Source organism: Ornithorhynchus anatinus, chromosome X1 (genome assembly GCF_004115215.2).
Source record: "Ornithorhynchus anatinus isolate Pmale09 chromosome X1, mOrnAna1.pri.v4, whole genome shotgun sequence".
NCBI classification, from domain to species: domain Eukaryota; kingdom Metazoa; phylum Chordata; class Mammalia; order Monotremata; family Ornithorhynchidae; genus Ornithorhynchus; species Ornithorhynchus anatinus.
The window spans coordinates 103,547,900-103,569,966 of NC_041749.1; the positions used below are offsets into that span (position 1 = coordinate 103,547,900).

At 46.6% G+C, this 22,067-nt stretch overlaps 1 protein-coding gene across 14 annotated transcripts in view; it reads right to left on the reverse strand.

The window, feature by feature from the left end:
- The window catches only part of ATP2B2 (ATPase plasma membrane Ca2+ transporting 2), a 563,774-nt gene that overhangs the window by 248,527 nt on the left and 293,180 nt on the right, over positions 1-22,067 (reverse strand). Inside the window, exon 2 of one of the 14 annotated variants that reach the window (XM_029050112.2) lies at positions 3,674-3,730. The exons of the other annotated variants lie outside the window; for them this stretch is intronic. The gene's annotated coding sequence lies outside the window, so the exon portion shown is untranslated. The remainder of the gene's footprint in view (positions 1-3,673; positions 3,731-22,067) is intronic. 14 annotated transcript variants of the gene reach the window in all.

Here is a 22,067-nt window from a genome sequence, read left to right on the forward strand (position 1 = left end):
GGGTTCTAATCCCAGCTCTGCCACGTCTGCTGTAGGACCTTAAGTCACTTCACTTCTCTGTGCCTCAGTTACCTCATCTGTAAAATGGGGATTTAGAGTGTGAGCCCCATGTGGGACAGGGACTGTGTCCAATCTGATTAATCTGTATCTTTCCCAGTGCTTAGAACGGTGCTTGGCATATAGTAAATGCTTAACAAGTACCATAATTATTAAGTGGTAGAGGCAGAATTAGAATCCAGGTCCTCTCCCAGACCTTGGCTCTTTCCATTAGGCTACGCTGCTCCTTCCTAGCCCACACTGTTATTGTAAAACTAGTGGGATTCCTCTCTGAGGGACCAATATTCATGGGGCAAAACATAGTTACACTCGTTTGCCCCAAGAGGTGTGGAAATAGAACAGGGTGGAGGACAAGCACCTTGTGCCCAGTTTTCAGCCATCAACCTGAATTTTCCATGAAGTGGGCGGTGGATAGGTGAAAAGGCACAGTCATAAAATAAGATGTGAGATCTGCCAAAAAGTCAGCAGGAGATAAAATTGGTGGCAAAGGCTTTAATAGGATTTCCAGATGTTCTGTACATTTTGGATTAACCCTTATTTCAGGGCACTACCTTGCCACAGTTATTCTCGATTTGAGGGCCACAATCCCTGCCATCACAGGAGTGGAGGGAAAATGAAGCTGGTTTGCAGCCTCAAATCTAGCAATAGTAGACATTAGGTCCTGATTCTGGCTCCTCCACATTTATTCAGTGATCTTGGTACGTCACTTAACCTCTCAGTACCTCATTTTGCTCATCTTGAAGAAGTTTCTGCTGAAGTTCCCTGGAGGAGAGAAAGGAAATCTGGAGAGAGGGGATGCTACCTTACTCAGCTACTCTTGCAGCAGGGAGAGGTGGGCAGCCTAGGCAGACTCCAGACTCCTGGACAGGTCCCAAGTCTTCCTCTTTCCCTGCCCATCTCTCCTACCTCTTTCCCATTTTCTACGCTTTTCCCCTTTAGACTGCAAGCTCATCGTGGGCAGGGAATGTGTCTACCAACTCTGTTGTATTGTACTCTCCCAAGCACATAGTACAGTGCTCTGCACACAGTAAGCACTCGATATTCTCCCTCTCTTCCATCTCTCCTTCTTTCCTTTTCTCCCTTCTCCATCCCTCTCCCCTCCCATCACATGGTTCCACCTCCATACATCCTGTTGGCCCCATTGGAGAGTGAAACCTGGGCTGGATGACCACTGTTCTCGCTTCAAAATGACGTCACACACTATCTCATGTTCTAAAAGTAGGGAGACAAGCTAACCCCCTTAAAGTTTCTAGGCACTGTTTAGATGTAACTACACATGGTTCCCCTACGGGGAGCTGCCATGCCCATCATGCCTCACATATCAACAAAACCTGGCTGCTGGATTGGCTGAAATTCCAGCACTTGCAATAGTCCTTGGAACAGCTTTCTTTCTGATAGGTCCAACCCCAAAACACAGAAAAAAGGGAGTAACTTTCAGTGACATATTTCTGGCCTTTCGCAAACCAGAATTCCCTATGGCACCTGACCCTGAAATGAAGACTTATGAACCTGAGTTTCCTAAGCTACTCAGAAATTCACAAGTACCTCATTAGATGTGCTCTCACATGCAGGCAAACCAGGTGAGACTGTGACCCACTAAAACAATGCGTAGGTTGCCCAGTCTTACTAAGTGAGACGGGGAAGCAGCGTGGCCTAGTAGATAAAGCACAGGCCTGGGAGTCAGAAGGCCCTGGGTTCTAATCCTGGCTCCGCCACTTGTCTGATGTGTGACCTTGGGCAAGTCACTTGACTTCTCTGGGCCTCAGTTACCTCATCTGTAAAATGGGGATTGAGACTGTGAGCCCTATGTGGGACAGGGGACTGTGTCCAACCCGATCATCCTGTATCTAACTCAGCACTCAGAACAATGCCTGGCACAAGATAAGTGCTTAATAAATACCACAATTATTATAATTAAGTGGACTTGTCCTTTCATTTCCCTACCTTCAGCGCCACCAGAATGCCTCGCTGCTTGAAGCCTTGGAGGGCCACATTAAGGCAAATGCCAGCCAAGAATTCGGCCCTTAATGACTATCTACCTAATGAGTTCTGTTGAGCTTCAGGTTAGTCTACAACTTTAGGGAGACTGGGTGACCACCACTGGCACATGCCAACACCAGACAAGGAAGTGCATGTGATACCACATGTATTATGCTAGGCACGCATTAATTGGGCATGATGCCACGGACACCATTTTCTAAAAGAAAATAGACATCACTCAATCCCAGAGCATCTCTCCAGGGGCGTCTCTGAATTCCCACATTTGCTCTAAAACTTCTGCATCCCCCTCCTAGGTCAGTGTGAAGTCTGACACAGCATCTGGGCCAGAAAACTCGGCAGAGGGAAGTTCAGCGTCAAAAATTAAAACCCAGACAGATGAGGGCCCACTTCTGGACAGGGACCAGGCTAGCTGAAAAATGTTGGACATGTATCCTAATCAATCAATGGTATTTATTGAGCTCTTACTATGTGCAGAGCACTGTACTAAGCATTTGGGAGAGTGCTATACAGCAGAATTAGCCGGCATGGTCCCTGTCCATGATAATCTTACAGTCTAGAAAGTAAGAAAGCAAGGAATTCCAACCGCTTCAAAAGAAATGCTCCGCACAAACTGAAATAATTTTTATTTAAAGATCTTTACACAGGGTAGCCCCAGTGGAGTCTGTTCAGAATCAAGCTCCTCAAGATCTTGAACACCCCTAACTCCCAAACCCATACTCTAGTGGGGCGCAGAGAACCTGCCTGCCTGGTCCTTGGACTTCCTGTTTCCTGCAGAAGGAGCTTGGCCCATGGTGACCAGCCAAACTGAGAAGCAAGTCCCACAAAATGGATGCCCTGGGATTTGTGTTTCAGCAGAGGGGAAGTTTTTAGAAGCAGCGTATCTTAGTGCGAGAGCATGGGCCTTGGAGTCAAAGGACCTGAGATCTAATTCCACCTCTGCCACTTTTTTCTCATGGTATTTGTTAAGCACTTACTACGCGCTACGCACTGTTTCAAACACGGGGGTAGATACAAGATAATCAGGTCGGACACAGTCCGTGTCCCACGTGGGGCTCACAGTCTTAATCCCCATTTTATAGATGAGGTAACTGAGGCACAGAGAAGTTAAGTGACTTGCCCAAGGTCACACAGCAGACAAGTGGTGGGGCCAGGAACCCAGATCCTTCCTACTCCCAGGCCCATGTTCTATCCACTAGGCTACGCTGCTTCTCTTCACTTACCTGCCATGTGACCTTCGGCAGGTCGCTTAACTGCCACGTGCCTCAGTTCCCTCAGCTGCAAAATGGGGATTCAATACCTGTTCTCTTTCCTACTTAGATTGTGAGCTCCATGTGGAACCTGATTATATTTTACCTACCTCAGAGCTGGGCACATAGTAATTACTTAACAAATGCTATTATTATTATTATTTCTCTGAAAATCATCTGCAAGTCGGTTGGATTCAAGACACATCCTCTCGGGTGCAAGCCCTACATACCCGTGGGTGATGCTGTGAACAGACACTTTTTTACTTTCCTATAGGATAGCTCTTCAAGAGATAAGGTTTTCTGCAGCCTTCCTCAAAATAAGAGATGAATAAGTGAAAGTGCATAGAGTGCAGATATCCGCTCCATACCTGTATCTTTTCTTAACCTTCTTGCTTTTGCATGAACTTTCCCAGATGGATCAAGACCTAGGAGAGATGTAATTTATCATTTCAGATTTGAGAAAGTGCTTCTCCTGTCCTGAACAGCCTCTACAGGAAAAGGTCAACAGAAATAGAGTTAGCAACCATCACTCGTCCCATTTGTCCTCACGCAAGGCCTCCCACCTGCCATTTAACTAGGGAAAGAAATGAAAAGACCAAAAGTAAAAAAAAAGAAAGAAAGAAAAGGGCAATTTAATTTCTCCTGGTTCATTATTACACTACACTAATGGCAGGCAACTTTATTATGGGAGAAATTCAATATTTCACTGACATGGGACAGCATAATGCAATTTCTAGACCAGATGCTGCAGAGTGATCTAAGCGGTTTCAAACAGCAACAACCCTCATTTACCCAACAAACCACTCTATGTCAATGGTAACAGGATCAATCAATCGATCACATTTATTGAATGCTTACTGTGTGCAGAGCCCTGTACTATGTGCTCAGGAGAATACGATATAAGAGAGAAAGTAGACGCATTCCCTGCCCAAAAGGAGCTTACAATCTAGAGGAACAGTGCCACTTCTTTCAGTGAAAAGTGACCGTTTTCTCCACTGCTCCATCTTTTCATGCTGAGAGTTGCTACATGGCTTAACACCCAGATTCTGCAGGCAGCCATTCTAACTGAGCACTCCAAGAGGGTATCTCCTCTCCCCATTTTTTTTTTAAACGATTATCCCACTTGCTCAGTTTCCTTCCCTCAACCTACTGTCGGTGCCCGTGTAATAGCTGGGGGGGAAGGGAGAGTCATCAAGATAAATCCCAATGAAAAGAACATGCACACACGGAAGAGCTGCCTCCTGTGAGGGGCCCCATGATCACTCTGTCAGCTGCAGGAGGGAGACAAACAGTCGGTGCGCACTCCCAGCCATCCGGGTCCTGGTCAGTCTTTGGGTGAAATGGAGCCAGCTTGGTGGATGGTACAATTCGAGGCCTCTCGAGGAATTGCCACCTTGAGGAGTTCATGCTCATATCACCCTATCCCCTTTCCCCCATCTTCTCAGGGTGAGGTTGTCAGGCAGAGCTGGCCTAGTGGATAGAGCACGGGCCTGGGAGTCAGAAGGTCATGGGCTCTAATCCCGGATCTACTACTTGTCTGCTGTGTGACCTTGGGCAAGTCACTTCACTTCTCTGTGCCTCAGTTACCTCATCTGCAAAATGGGGATTAAGACTGTGAGCCCTATGTGGGACAGGGACTGATTATCTTGTATCTACCCTAGCACTTAGAACAGTGCCTGGCACATAATAAGCACTTATCAAGTACCAGACTGTGAGCCCCTTGTTGGGTAGGGATTTTCTCTATCTGTTGCTGAACTGTACTTTCCAAGCGCTTAGTACAGTGCTCTGCACACAGTAAACGTTCAATAAATACAATTGAATGAATGAATACTATTATTATTATTACATCCCATCAGCCCAGTGCTGAAACAAGCCCAGAAGAGAAACTCTGATGCTGGGGCTTGCTCGTGGAAGGCAACGACACACGAGTTGTCCCAGCATCCTGAGGCCACTGTTAGACACGGGATCCTGGGCTGGATGGACTGGATGCCTGGCCTAGGATAGCACTGTGGACACAGCACACTTATGCATCTATCCTTATACTCTGCCACTTCCCTTATCTGTCATTTATTTTAACGTCTCTCTCCCATTCTAGAGTGTAAGCTCCTTGTGGGCAGAAATCGTGTCTACCAGTTCTGTGGTATTGTACTCTCCCAAACACTTAGTTCAGTGCTCTGCACAAAGTAAGCACTCAATAAATGCCACTGTTTGAATGATTGATTGCTCATAGGCTGCCAGGTAAGAAACACTGGATTCACTGTCGTAGGCTGATCTGGCACCAGGCAGAGAGCAAGAAAATTTCTCAGTAGTTGCTTCTTCTGAATATATTTCCAAGTTCATTTGCTTAGTACAGTGCTCTGCACACAGTAAGTGCTCAATAAATATGATTGATTGATTTCAGACACTAAATATTCTAACCCAAAACATTATGCTGTAGTTAAAAGAAAATTAAATTTCATCCACCATGGGCTCTGCCTCAGTGAGGAGAGCAAAGACATCCAAATTGGACAGGACACAATTTACTCTTAAAGGCAAATTTCAAACTTTCAACCCCCCAGCTACAGGTATTTATAAGATGGCCACTCAGCAGGGTGATTTCCATGGATCAATGGCCCAATTCATTTGGGAAGGGAGGCACGTGCAGCAGTGGCGGGGGAAGAACGGACAAATCATCTGCGCAAAGTCATCAGCCCCATCTGTAAACCTGAGCCAATTCAACCCACTTCCCATGAGGGAACCTGCCTTTGAGTACCCGAAGATCTTTTGGGCCCAGTTGCAAATACCACAGTTGATTCTTTGTCTGTGAGCTTTCCCTTAGAGGTTTGGTCCCTTGTGCTAACTTTGTTCACTTTTGCAAGTCCTTGAGGAGTATTTTTGGAATGGGCTTCTACTGGGGAGATTGGGGAAGGGGGGAGGAATGTTGTTGTTAAAAGCATAGGACGAGTACCTTAATAATAATAATGGTATTTGTTCGGTGCCTACCATGTGCCAATCACTGTACCCAACACTGGGGTAGATACAAGAGCATCAGATCCCACCTGGGGCTCACAGTCAAAGTAGGAGGGAGACCAGGTATTGAATTCCCATTTCACAGGTGAGGGAACGCACAGAAGTTAAATGACTTGCCCAAGGTCACACAGCAGGTAAGTGGCAGAAACAGAATTAGAACCCAGGTCCTCTGACTCTCAGGCCTGTGCTCTTTCCACTAGACTGAGTGACTGATTGATTGAGCGAAAAGCCCAGCCACGTGGAGAGAGCCCAGGCCTGCGAGTCAATGGACTTGGATTCTAATCCCCATTCTGCCAACTGTCTTTCGTTTGACCTAGGACAAGTCACTTAAGTTCCCTGTGCCTCGGTTACCTCATCTGTAAAACGGGGATAAAGACTGTGAGCCCCATGTGGGACATGGACTGTGTCCAACGTGATTATCTTGTATCTACCCCAGTTCTTAGAACAGTGCTCGGCACATAGTAAGCAATTAGTACACTGTCTGGCACATAGTAACCACTTTAAAAAAATACCATTAAATAAAAAAGACAAATGATCAAGTGCCGGGTGGACATTTTATTACTTCCCATAGTATATCTCGGAAATACTGAAAAGGATCAATCGACCAGAAAAAAGAAACAAATTCCTACCTGACGGAGCTTTGAAAAAGAAATTTTTCATATTTATGTTCATTACAACAATTGAAACCGAGTCATTAAGCATCAACTGCAGCAAAATAGGTTAGGGGAGAGATGTTTCTGACCTAGTTTACTCAGCTGGAAAATGTAACTAGGAAAAAGAAGGAGGAAACATTTACAGCTGATAATTCATCATTCTTTTCAACCTGCTGTTTGTGCATATGGCAGTGAGAGGTGCACTGCCCATAATCCAAACACATGTTGTGTTGAGAGCTGTTAATCCCTAAACAGAAGATACCTTCCCAGATACCAGAACCTTTTCTAAACAACTTTGTCCCCTGTTTCTTATGTGCCTAGGTGATTGCAAGTGGTTCTAAAGTGAGCAGGACAGTGTGAGTAAACAGTGAATATTTAAATGTGCTTGAATGAGATCAGCTCTGAAACCATAAGAAGGAATGTGCTCTGAGTTCCTTCATTCAGGCCAGACAGAAAGTCTGTTTGTCAGTCTGTCTCTCTCACTTTCTGCCTCCCTGTCTCTCTCTCTCTCTCTCTCACTCACACACACACACACACACACACACACACACGCAGTAAAAGGCCTGGTCAGAGCTTGAATTTTAAACATGATGGCCACCAAAAATATGACAGCTTTGGGCATATCAACTGTTCACCAGTCAGCATGCCAAAAGGTTTATGAGAAGAAGGGCAAGTTCTCGACAACAGCTAGCCCATAGGCTAAAGCCCCAAGGATCATCAGCCCAGATCATTTTTTTTTCTTTTCCTTTCAATATGCTTACATTATCCCTAGGAAATTCCCAGACGGCACATCTACTTCCCCACCCCCACTGAATTTGGATGGCTTTGCTGTTCACTTTGCCGGCTGTAAACTCTTTTGATGAAAGGTTGCTTTTCCACAGTGGAAAAAACAGTCACGTGGCCATTGTGAAGAATGTCAAGACCCAGCTGTTTATTCAAGGGATGGAAAAATGTAACAATAATAGTGCTGGAGCTCTAGAGGAGACTTCTTAGACTCCCGGCTATTCCCACAGACAGAAGCCCCAGAGCAGGGCGCTCCGTCCACCCTCCCCCTTCACTCAAAGAAGATGAAATGGGAAGGATAGATACAAGCTGGAACCAGGGCTGAGGTCCACTGAGGGGGCCCAAGGGTGGAAAACTGGCTGTTTCCTGCTGCAGCTGGATGCTGAACTGACTAGCCACCAAGATGCGCTAGATGGGCTCGGGGACACCGACTTTTCATTTGGAGCAGGAGGCCAGTGGGGTGGAGGAGGTGGCAAACCTAAGGTGGACCTTCACGGGGTTAGAGCTTCAAGGAGACAGGCGAGGAAGAAGCAGAGTGATAGGAAGAGAAGAGGAAGGGAATAGAAGAGGGAGGAAGAGAAAGGAAGGAGAACGAGGTAAAGAACGAGGAAGTCCTGGCCCTCACCAAGCACCAAATTGGGAGACGAGCAGTTCCCTTCACTCCCCCATCTCAAAGCCACCCACCTACTTGCCCCACTCTGCCTGATCCTGTGACTCATCACGCATCCCCTCTAGGCTGTAAGCTCACTGTAGGCAGGGAATGTGACTGTATTTATATTGTATTCTCCCCGGCGCTTAGTACATTGCTCTGCACACAGTACATGCTCAATAAATAAGATCGACTCTTTGACCGACCACACAAACCTCACTGCCATGGCGGTCATGATGCCGCCGCAACTCCAGAATCCCAACTCCCATTGATGTCCAGCTCCCACTTGCATTGCAAGAACTCACGCTGCAAAGGCCAGCCTGCGGCCAGTAACTCATCAGGCCAGAGACCCCAGTCCCTGTTTCCAACACGAGGACCCAGGCCTGCGCACAACCCTCATTTGCGTTGAGAGGTCCTCGGTCGGCAACCCACCCCCGCGGCACCTGAAAGAACCCCAGCCACAGCTGGCAGAGGAAAAGCAGTGAAGCCACCATCTTGGCTCCTCCTCTGATTGTTTTCCAAATCCAGGGTGGCATGGCTTAGTTACACTAGCCTTCCTGCCTGAAAAAATGTGGGAACAGAGTTCATGGTGTCACCCCATGGTGCTAAGCCCAAAGGGACTACAGTTGCAAATGGTCTCCAAGTAGTAGGTTCCAAGATGTCTGCAAGATCAGGCCCTGAGCGGAAGGGTGACTGGTCAACTCTTGATTATTCAGGTGATTTTTCAGGATGATCCCAACTCATTTCTCCCTCCCAATCCCCAGAATTTAGCCATCTCCCATCTCATTAACTTGTCCACTAGTGGAGGGGGAAAAAAAAGCAAGAAAAAGGAGAGGAAAGGAAACACAATTCAGTTCATTTGGCTGTTTGATATCAGATCTAGGAGCAGGTTATAAGGAAGAGGAGGTTGAAACTATTGACTGAATGTAAGATTTTGGATTATCCCTCTATTTCAATTCTCCATGTCTTCCCTAACTTCCAAGGTCACAAATCACTGAGAGCTGACCGAACGGTACACAGCAAAATCTCCTGATGGAAGGATCTTAATGACGAAAGCCACCGTCAAAAAAAGCAGCAAAAGAACTCTATTGGTGCTTCCTGATTTCTTTGACATAAGTAACACACATTGCTGCATAGACTGAAGCCTGAGGGTGGGCCCGGAGTTTTTTTTCCCAGACCCAGTGCTCTGAGGGCCCTTTCAGCATTGGATGGGGAGTACCAAAACTTCTACAACTCAACTCTGATGATCCAGATTCAGACCCAGCTCCCCTTTCCACTTCCCTCTCCCCCAATCCCCGCTATGGATTCAGGACCCATCCAGCTGGCAAGAATTAGCTGCAGCAGGGGAGGGAGGACAAGAGGGCAGAGCGGCTGATGAAGACAGATAGAGCTCCAGCTATTTAGATGGAGCAATTATAGCTGTGTTTTCTCCACATTAAAACTTCTCGCTCTGGGAATGCGTCCAATCTGATTATCCTCTGCCAACCCTAGTGCTTAGCACAGTGCTTGGCACACAGTAAACACTTCATAAATATAACGATAACAACAACTAGGGCAGACCTCTCTCTTGGATAAAGGCAGCCCCCAGTGTATCGGGGTGGGAGCGTTTCAAGTTACAATGAATGGCAATTAGGACATTTCTAAAATTATACTGCCTCGGCTTTACAAATGCGGCCGGTTTGACTCTATGACACTAACCTCCTATATGGCACTAGCTTCATGTACCACCTCCAGTAAAGTACAGCATCGGAGGCAAAACGGACATGTTGACCTTCCCTGGTGACTCCATCTAGCAATCTGGCATCTCTGTCCCCAACTCCCATTGTTTCCCCATTTCGCCACAGCTCCCATCTACCTGACCCTCCCACCATTTCCCCAAATCCACCACTCCCATCCTCACAGTCCCCATACAAGGCCCTATTTTTCAATTTATTTTATTTTTCGCAGCACATTGGCCCCTCCCCATGGTGGCTCTTTCCCCATCTGCAGAATGCTCCCCAGAACCTCCACAGCCAGGAGGACTGGGCTGGGGCAGGTTGAGGGGAGGCCAAGGGCAATGGTGGACCCCCTCTTGAGCCTCCTCCTCATGCCCAGAATGGTCCAGGGGCAGGGGCCAGCCTGTCCGTCAAACAAGTTTTGAAAGAGTTAAAAGAGTTGGGATTGGGAAAGGGAGGAGAGGAGGGGCAGGGATTCAGAGGCACAGGTAGTGGGTGTAGGGGGGCAGGTTCACAGGAACTGCAGAGAAATGGGAAAACAGTCCTAAAAGTCCCAACAAGAAGGGAACATTTATAAGGGCAGGAGAAGGCAGTGGGCGGGGAATTTCACCTGATGACCAGACAGGGTCACCAAGGAGGGTCAACTCCACCGTTTCATTTCCAAACATAGAATCTCTTTGATTCAATACATATATACACGAATGGAACTATATTAGTCATCTATGATCATTCACTATCACCAGTGGTATTTATCAAGAGCTTACCGAGTGCAAAGTTCTGTGCTAAGCTCTTGGAAGAGTACAACAGGAGCAAGACATGTTCCCTGTCTTTCTGGAGCTTATGATCTACTGTATATGAACTGTACCAACTGGGTATATAATTTTGGGTGCTTCTGATAAAAATAATAGCTAACCTAAGTCAGGAACGAATGGCCTACCTATAACATTGGTTCTATGAGAAAAATTGGTTCCAACTTATATTTTAACAAATTGACGTTCTCAGGAACCAACTGTCTTGTCAGCATGGCCTAGTGGAAAGCATAGGCCTAGGAGCCAGGGGACCTGGGTTCTAATCCCAGCTCCGCCACTTGTCTGCTATGAGACTTTGGGCAAGTCACTTATTTCTATGCCTCAGTTTCATTATCTGTAAAATGAGGATTCAATACCTGACCTCCTTCTCCATTAGACTGTGAGCCCGGTGTGGTATACAGGGAATGTGTTTGACCTGATTATCTTATATGTAATCCAGAGTTTAGTACACTGCCATGCACATATGAGAAGCAGTGTGGCTCAGTGGAAAGAGCACAGGCTTGGGAGTCAGAAGTCGTGAGTTCTAATCCCGCTCTGCCACTTGTCTGCTGTGTGGCCATGGGCAAGTCACTTAACTTCGCTGTGCTTCCGTTACCTCATCTATAAAATGGGAAATCAGACTGTGAGCCCCACGTGGGACAACCCGATTACTTTGTATCCACCCCAGCTCTTAGAACAGTGCTCGGCACATAGTAAGCACTTCACAAATACCATTATTATTATTATTATTATTACACAGTACGCACTCAACAAATGATTATTATTATACCAGTTGAGGACTACCTATACTGGGCAGACACCACCCTGGCTCTGCCACACCCACCACCATTGGGCAACTTATTTGGGTTGGGCACACTTCCAACTTCTGGAAAAACTCTCCTCTCCAGAAGAAAACTAGGGTGAGCTCTAAGCAAGCCCTACGGGGAGCAATGTAAGATTCATTCATTCATTCAATAGTATTTATTGAGCATTTACTACGTGCAGAGCACTGTATTAAGCACTTGGAATGTACAATTCGGCAACAGATAGAGGTAAAATGTTAGGCCGGGGAAAAATTTAGGCCAGGGCAAAAGATTAGGCCTGGGGAAAGGTTAGGCTGGGAAAAACCTTAGGCCAGGAGAAACGGTTAGGCCAGAGGAAATGTTTACGCCCGCGGAAAAGGTTAGGCTAGGGAAAAAGGTTATTTCAGGGTAAAGGATAGGCCAAGGGAAAAGGTTAGTGTAAGATGGACAATGCCCCCAAGAGGCCCTATGGACAATACAGGAAATGTGCCGGCATACCCAAGGGAACTCGCTGGCACTATCACTTGCTGGTATCAGGCACCCCACCATTATCATCACTTTCTTTTAAACATCACGAGCACTAGAAGGTGCCAGAGAATAAACTCCTGCTCAAAACTATTAATCTTGTACTTCCCGGCAGAAACGAACCCCCTTAAAAGGGTTGGGTTGAATGGCTATTCATTGAGCAAAATACCGGGCAGGGCTCTGCAGTGACCATGTGAAAAATGAGCACCCCAACTATAAAATAGTAATTATTTTTTATAATAAGAATAATAATGTTATTTTTAAGTGCTTACTGTATGCCATGCACTGTTCTAAACACTGGGATAGATACAAGGTCATCGGGTTGGACACAGTCCCTTTCCCACATGGGGCTCACAGTCTAGATGGGAGGCAGTAGGATTTTATCCCCATTTTACAGATGAGGTAACAGAGAAGTGAAATGACTTGCCCAAGGTCACACAGCAGACAAGTGGCAGGGCTGGAATGTGAACCCAAGTTCTTTGATCCCAAGCCATGCTCTTTCTACGAGGCCATGCTGCTTCTCTGAAGTGACCTGCACAGCATGCAATTTTCCTCTCTTGGAAATTGTTATTCTGAAAGGTACTAGAGGGTAGAATGTGAAGGGGGAGGGAAGAGGAGGAGAATGAAGATGTCAACCAGGCTCTTGAGAGAGTACCAAGATAAAACTCTCTCAAAGAGTTGAGATTTGAGACAAGTCTGGATCAGAATGGAGGCAGATGGTTTAGGGGAAAGCTCAACCCAGGAGTAGGAGGGGAGGGAGTGTAAACTCACTGTGGGCAGGGAATGTGTCTGTTTATTGTCATATTGTACTCTCCCAAGTGCTTAGTACTGTGTGCACAGCACCATAAGCGCTCAATAAATACGAATGAATGAATGAATGAATGAATGAATGAATGAATGAATGAAGAGAGTGAAAGAAGGCACAAAGGCAGGAGAAAGGGGGCTAGACTAGGTACGGCAAGGAATATTCTGTTGGAAAACCCAGGGTGGAGCAGGAAGAAGTGATATAGATACCAGATCTCATGATGTTCATTGCAGTATGGCTTAGCGGAAAGAGTGGGGCTTGGGAGTCAGAGGACACAGGTTCTAAGCCTGACTCTGCCACTTGTCAGGTGTGTGACCTTGGTCAAGGCACTTAACTTCTCTATGCCTCAGTTACCTCATCTGTAAAATGGGGATTAAGTCTGCGAGCGCCATGTGGGACAATCTGATTACCTTGTATCTACCCCAGTGTTTAGAACAGTGCTTGGCACATAGTATGTGCTTAACAAATACCCTAATTATTATTATTTACAATCCCAGGGGAGAGTAACCAAAGAGAGGCTCAGTGGACATTCACCAGGAAAAGATATAAGGTGCAAAGGTGACCACTTGTTCAGTTTTCAGTGAGTCTATCCCCTATCCAGTCCAGGGCCATGGTTTCTAGTATTTTCATTGTAAATGTCCAGCCTCCCTCCACCCCAGCTCCAGCCCCTGAGTTCCATGCCTTGGAAATGGTGCCTATGTTTACAGAGACCTGGGAATGAAACAGGAAGTCTCTGGAGCAAGTGTATGTGAGGTGGGGGAGAGTGAGGGAAGGAGTCTCAGGAATCCACTCAGCAAAACACTCTAGCTTTGTGTGACCTTGGACTGGGTCCCGCAGAATGGTGTATATGAGGTCACTTCATTATGTCGAGTGCCCAGTGTAATGCACGTGATATCCCATGCGTCTGTGTGTCCAGTATTCACATGGGCCATCAGGGGCCACCCTACCTGGGGATGAAATGGGGAAGGTTGAGAACCATGGCATTTCAGTGACCAGAAAGAGAAGAGATGCTATCACCCACCCCCATCTCTCAGGAAGGACACAGGGCCACACAACTGGAGAAGCCCAGTGAAACCCATAGAGGACGCCTCAGAGGATCAAAGATCCGGCTTGGTGAGCTGAGAAATTGAAAGATAGAAAGTCTCTCTATCTTTCTCTCCAAATTTCCTCATCTCCGGCTTCCTAATGTCGACAGGTGTGAGTCATCATACTGAAGCTAAATGGTTCTGTTTGACCCCACTGTCTCCTATGGAAACAAAGGGCTCTAAAAAAAATGACACTCCAGTCCCGGGAACACAGCTTAACTTTAGAGGGGATGAGCTCAGAAAGCACAAGGCCACTCTAATCCCTAGAGTTTGGAAAAATCCATGCTAGCTAGATCCCAAAGTGTCTTTCCTCCAGGGGGTTTGGGCTCCCTGTACCCTGATATCAGGGAAGGGGGACCCTCTTCAAAGCCTCAGGAGGATGCACTGCAGCAGCCACCAAATCTGGCCACAAAGAGTGGTGCCCACATTTCATTTTGAGTTTGGGGCGGGGGAGACCTTGGGGAATGGTGGGGGCACAAAATAAGGGGGAGGGAAGAAAAGACAGAGAGGGAGAGAAGGACAGGAATGAAGGGAGAAGAAGGTACAAGTACTTAGTCACCTTCCCCACCACACAGCCATTCCACCACTGTTTCTCTCACCCTCCTCAGGCTCCAGTGCCAGGCCGGAGACTCTTGCCTCTCCTGGCCCCAGCGCCCCATGCAGATGAGGTGTCCACCTGCCTCTCTCCTGGCCTGCCTGCCCAGATAGGGTGCCGGATCCTCTGGGGACAAGGCGGGAGTCGGGGCTCCGGAGCTGCGGTAGCAGCATGAACCCGGTGGGGCGTGGAGATTGCAATCCCATGGGGGTCACGCTCTTGCAACACCCCCATCTGCCTGGGCCGGAAAGGAGGGAGAGAGGGACAGACAGCTCATTCGCCCTCAAGTGGCTCTGAGGCCACAAATGGGATCATCTGGCCCTGCATCCAAGTCCAGCAAAGGTGAGAAAAAGAATAATAAGCACACAATAGGTGCCTAACAAATACCACAATTATTATTATGGAGAAGAATGGGCGGATTTTAGCGATGCCGTGAAGGTAAAACTGACAGAATTTGGTGACAGATTGAATACGTGGGTTGAATGAGAGAGATGAGTCAAGGATAATGCCAAGGTTATGGGCTTGTGAGAGGGGGAGGGTGGTGGCACTATCTACAGTGATAGGAAAGTCACAGCGGGGGGCGGGGCAGGCAGGGTTTGGGAGGGTAGATGAAGAGTTCTGTTTTGGACATGTCAAGTTTGAGGTGTCGGCGGAACATCCAGGTACAGATGTCCTCAAGACGGGAGGAAATAGGAGACTGCGGAGAAGGAGTAAGATCAGGGCTGGAGATGTGATCTCTAGGGAGCCTTTCCCGATTAATTTCTTATCTCCCCACCTTATATCCCCGCAAACTGCCCTTCAGCACTTCTGTGCCAATTAAGTACTTACAGACACACTCCACTGTCACACTTAAGGAGCCATTTTCCTCTTGTCTGCAGTTTGAGGTTTTTTTGCTTGTTTGTTTACTGTCTGCAGCTTTTTACCTGTCTCCCCTGGTGGACTGTAAGCTCCTTGAAGGCAGGAAATCATGTAATAATAAATCTCTTCTAGTATCCCAAGTGCTTAGTGCAGCATACTGCACGCAAAAGGCACTCCGTAAATACGACTGATTGACTGAGCCGAAACCTTCCCCTGTTCCTTCCAGTATTGGAAGGAAAGGGAAAGGAAGAGACCTCAGTTCTGGAACATAAACCCCCTGTAACCTGCCAGACTCCTGGGTGCAGGAAAAGCAGAACTGCATGTCGGCCTTAATAGCTAGAGTCATTAGGTCACAAACAGTCATATTAATCTGTGAAGTATACAATGCTGGGCAAAAGCAATCCCAGAAATATGGCCAACAAAGTGGAGGAGAATCCCTCAGAAAGTTTTCATTCGTTCATTCATTCAATCGTATTTATGGAGCGCTTACTGTGTGCAGAGCACCGTACTAAGCACTTGGAAAGTACAGATCGGCAACAGAGACAATCCCTACCCAACAGGCTCACATTCTAGAAGGGGGAAGACAGACAACAAAACAAAACAGAGAAAGTGGACAGGCATCAATAGCATCAATGTAAATAAATAGAATTATATATACACATCATTAATAAAATAAATAGAATAATAAATATCTACACATATACACAAGTGCTGTGGGGCGGGGAGGGTGTAGAGCAGAGGGAGGGAGTAGGGGCTATGGGGAGGGAAGGAGCAGAGAAAATGGGGGGCTCAGTCTGGGAAGGCCTCCTGGAGAAGGTGAGCTTTTCTTTCCCTCCCTCCACTTTTTTTGTTTCGTTTCAGGTTCCATTTTTAAACCTCATTTTTAAACCTCACATCTCCATCACCACCACCACTAGCACTATCTATTTCCTGGTACCCTTGGGTGCTGTGGTAAATAGAAGAACAACATGTCCCTCTCCTTGCAGTGCTCATCCTCTGAGGCAGACATTTTGACATGGACTTGCTCAGAGGAGAACAGGAATGAGGGAGTGCCCGACAGGACAGATTCCCAGTCAAAATGGCTTTCTCCTCAGACCCTAAGGACAGACAGCACCTTGAAATCATTTGAAAGAACTCGATTTCCATCAGGAAAAGCTTGAGGACATTCCTTTTCAGTCTGAAGAAAATGAGCCAAGGGAGCCAACCATAACGACGTAAAGGAGAGAGGGCTCTTCCTCCTCTCACGGAGTTTACAGACTAACGGAGACCTGCAAAAGACGTACCCAACCAGAGCAAGATGCCAGACCCAGTACGAAATTTCATTTCACTTTTGTAGGTTTTCCTTGAATATTTGGTGTCCACCAGTGAGAGGGGACATGACAAACGGCACCGGCTATTTGGATCAGTAGCCTTCCATCTCACCCGCTCCAATTCAGTAAAATTAAAGGCATATTCGTGGAGTAAACTGAACTCGGAGTGGGAGCAGCCTTGTAGTTTGTGACAGAAGAGATTCTACCCAGAAAAGGTTCCTGGCTGTTTCCATTAAGCATTCTGGGCAGAGAGGACGGCTGACATTGAGTGAAGGGAGAGGATTGATGAGGGGAGAGGACTCCTTATATTCAGAAGTGGCATTAACCTATCTCAAGTTCCCCAAATGCCTAGCTTCCCAGAATTCCCTTCTAAGTGAGCTTGCATGAGCCTGACCCTCCCTAGAATGACCGCCAGTCAGCCAGAAATGACCCCTTGGATTAACTCTGACTGCCCTAGTGGAAGGAACTCATATTTCTGGGGTCAGATGGTATCATCTAACGCATCAACCTTTCTGATCCCCCCACAAACATAGTCTCCTACAAAGCAGATTGGGTGACTTGTAACTTTAAGCAGCTGCTCTTCTGTGCACATACCTCATTACAGCTGGCTATGCCAATTACTAAATCAGTGGAGGGAGACTAGGGACAGAGCACCAGGCTACAGAGTCCCAGGGGTGTGCTTAGCCAACTAGAGTTAAAGGAGCAACTGTGCTCAGCTTAGGCTAGAGGGAGTCCTGGATTTCATCCCAACTTCCTCCACTGTTATCACTGCCAGGTTGTCCCCAGGAATCTCTCTCCTCCCCGACCCTCCACCCCCTCCCCAACACACGCACACCCACGTTCTCCCCTTGTTGCCCAAGCTGAAGGGACTGACTTTGGACAGAGTTCTGTGTGGACACAAACTGTCTGCTTCCATGCTCCACCCTCCGCTTCTTGAGGGCCAGCGTTGTCCCCAGTCCAATAAACAGATTCCTGGATGTCTCCCCTTTAAATAACAGCCCAAGGCCAATTTCTCCAAGAATCATTCCCCGACTAATCCCACCCATTCTCCATCCCACCACCCAACCCTTTTCAACTCACCTGTTTAGCGAACACATCCATACATCCATCATCCATATTTATGCTGATTATATGTCCATTTTGTCACGACTATCAGAACACCCAATGTGTGTAAAGAGCACTGTAGCACTTGAGAGCATACACAAAAAGTAGAAGACAGGTCTCTGCTCTTAATGAACTTACAGTCGAATGGGGGAGACAAACATAGACAGTACACGAGCATTTACTACATGCATGGCACTGTACTAAGCACTTGGAAAAGTACAGTGCAACAGAACTAGTGGACACATTCCCAATTAAGCCCTTATCCCGCCCTCTATCCTCCCCCCACCCCAGCACAAGTGTACAGCTCTTTACACTTGGTTAATTCTCCTATCTAGATTGTGAGCTCCTTGAGAGCAGTGGTCACGTCTAATTCTACTGTACTCTCCTAAGGTCTTAGTACAGTGATCTGCACAGAGTATGCACTTGAATGCCATGGATTGACGAGGTGATACAGTGGGAATAAATGAAAATACGAATAACCAAAGGGGTAATTAATTGTGGCATTTGTAAAGCACTTACTATATGCTAAGCACTATTTTAAGCGCTGGGGTAGATACAGGGTTTTCAGGTTGGGCACAGTCCCTGCCCCACATGGGGCTCGCAGTCTAGGTAGGAGGGAGTAGGATTTCATCCCCAATTTTACAGATGAAGAAACTGAGGCACAGACAAACTAAGTGACTTGCCCATGGTCACACAGCAGACATGTGACGGAGTAGTAGTAATATGATCTGATCAGGAGATAGGGCATTCATCAGGCAGGAAATGCTCCTTGGAGGAGTTTTCTTTGGTTGTTTTGTTTTTTATTTTTCGGTTTATTTTTTAAGACAAATTATTCGGGCAGGGAGCTAAGTAGAGTGCTCTGCCCATGATGGGTGTCCAATAAATACTATTGACTGACTGGGGAGGGGTGTGTTTTGGGGGATTTGAGGTGGGGAGGAGATTGCGCAGACAATGGGTCGGAGATGGGAGAATGGAGAGATAGGTACAGCTAAGAGGTTCAATAGGGTGCAGAGAGTGCAAGCCGGAGGGTAGCAGGAGAAGAGAGAGGTAAAGTAAGAAGTAAACGGGCTGAACAGTCTTGAATACAATGATCATGTAGGAAATGGGAAATCTCAGATGATTGAGGTGGGAAAAGAACATGTCTCTATTGGAGGATTTTGATGGGAGGGGGCATTCTGAATGCCATTTTAGGAAGACGATCTGGGCAACAGAGTGCAGGATAGAGTGAAGAGGGGAGAAACTCGAGGCAGGCAGACCATTATGAAGACTAATACAGAAGTTTAACCCGGCAACGATGAGGTCTTGGACCAGGGTGGTGGTCGTTAGAGAGGAGAGAAAGAGGCGGAGCCGGGAAATACTGTGGAGAAAAAATCAGCAGGATTTAGAGATGGATTGAATATGGGAGGTGAAAGGCAGGGAGGAGTGAAAAATGACACCAAGGTGGTGAGCTACTGGAAAGATGGTTGTGGTATCCCTGGAATGGGAAAGGCCAGAGGAGAAGTGGGTTTAGGAGGGAATATGAGTTCAGTTTTTGTCATATAAAGTTTAAGCTTCCAGTGGGGCATCCATAAGGCGATATAAAAATAAATAAATAAATAAATGGTGGTATTTGTTAAGCACTTACTATGTGCAAAGCACTGTTCTAAGCACTGGGGGATACAAGGTGATCAGTCTGTCCCACGTGGGGCTCACAGTTTTAATCCCCATTTTACAGATGAGGTAACTGAGGCACCGAGAAGTGACTCGCCCACAGCCACACAGCTGACAAGTGGCAGAGCTGGGATTTGAACCCATGACCTCTGACTCCCAAGCCCGGGCTCTTTCCACTGAGCCATGCTGCTTCTCAGATATCCTGGAGGCAGGAAGAAATGTGCGACTGGGAAGTCAGCAGCAGATGAGCTCCTTGACAGAATGAGTTTAGAGTGAGGAGGACACCAAACCAAGTCTTGGGGAGCTTCTATTGTTAAAGGGTGAGAAGTGGAATAGAACCAGAAAAGAAGACTGAGAAGGAGCAGTCGGAGAGCTGGGGTGAGATGATGATGACGATTTTGGTACTTGTAAAGCACTTACTATGTGCCAAGCACCGTTTTAAGCGGTGGGGTAAATACAAGTTAATCAGATTGGACACAGTCCCTGCCCTACATGGAGTTCACAGTCTAAGTAAGAGAAAAAAGGATTTAATCTCCATTTTACAGATGGGGAAACTCAGGCACAGAGCAGTCAAGTGACTTGCCCGAGGTCACACAGCAGATATGAGAACCAGGAGAGTATGCATATGCCTGTCTTTCCTACTCAAAGAAGACATCACTTGTTGGTGAAATTTATGCACGGTGCACGTGTGCAGTTATGATGTGTCCCACTGTCAACAGGGCTTGTACTCAATTTTCATTGTGCTGAGACATACGCACTCTCTTTCCCAATCCCTCTGAAACCAACAGCACTCCTTGTGGGATGGTTGGTTGGGGCACAATCTGTGAACCCCCTCTCAGCAGCAGATTCTGTTGATTTTTGTTTTGTTTGGGGGATATTTTTTTTAAATGGCATTTAAGCAACATGGCCCAGTGGAAAGAGCACCTTACTTAAAAATCACCTCCTCCAAGAGGCGTTCCCAGACTGAGCTCCTCTTCCCCCTGTACTCCCTCTGCCATCCCCCCTTTACCTCTCCGCAGCTAAAGCCTCATTTTCCCCTTTTCCCTCTGCTCCTCCACCTCTCCCTTCCCATCCCCACAGCACTGTACTCGTCCGCTCAACTGTATATATTTTCGTTACCCTATTTATTTTGTTAATGAATTGTACATCGCCTTGATTCTATTTAGTTGCCATTGTTTTTACGAGATGTTCTTCCCCTTGACGCTGTTTAGTGCCATTGTTCTTGTCTGTCCGTCTCCCCCGATTAGACTGTAAGCCCGTCAAACGGCAGGGACTGTCTCTATCTGTTGCCGACTTGTTCATCCCAAGCGCTTAGTACAGTGCTCTGCACATAGTAAGCGCTCAATAAATACTATTGAATGAATGAATGAATGAGCACAGACCTGGGAGTCAGAAAACCTGGATTCTAACCCCAGCTCTTCCACTTGTCTGCTGTGTGATGTTGAACAACTCACTTAACTTCTCTGGGCCTCAGTCACCTCATCTTTAAAATGGGAATTAAATCCTACTCCTTTCTACTTAGACTGTGAGCCTCAATGTGGGACAGAGGCTGAATCCAAACTGATTAACTTGTACTTAGTAAGTTGTACTTAACTAAGTACCCAGCACTTAGAACAGTGTTTGACACATAGTAAGCACTTAAAAAATACCATTAAAAAACAAACCAAAAAAAAAAATTGGCCACCTCATCCCACATCAGGAGAATACTGTGATGTTTGTAGTTGCTGACATTTATTGAACACGCACAATGTGAAATTCACTGCACTGAGCACTTGGGAATGTAAATCAGAAGCCCGTGACACATTCTGTGCCCACAAGAAGTTTCCATTCATTCAATTGTATTTATTGAGCACTTACTGTGTGCAGAGCACTGTACTAAGCACTTCCACTCAAATGAGGGAAGGCAGACAGTAAAAATACTTACAAATATGCTAATCATAACAACGAATAAGGAATAAGTGAGAAGTCGAGGATGACACCACAGTTCTGGGCTTCTGGAACGGGGAGGATGGGGGTGTTAATAAATGGGATGAAAAAATTAGGAAGAGGCTGGGGTTCAGGATCGAAGAGGAAGAATTCCGTTTTAGACACGTTAAGCTTGAGATGCTGATGGGACATCCAAGGGAAGATGTCCCAGGGGCAAGAAGAGATGCGAGATTGTAGATCAGATGAAAAGATGGGGCTGTAGAAGTAAATTTGGAAGGCATCTATAGGGGGTTCTTGAGGGAAGGCAGCAAGCCTAATCTTTTACATGGACTCCAAACAACTAAGACAGGATTAATTGCCTTGTGAAAATGAATTATATTTGTTGATTGACACTCCCATGCCCCCGGATGGTGGAAGAGAGGAGGAGGAAAAGGAAGGGAAAAAAAGGAGGAGGGGGAAGCCAAGCCTTAGAAAGCCAAGGAGGAGTCAATAGGTAGCCATGAT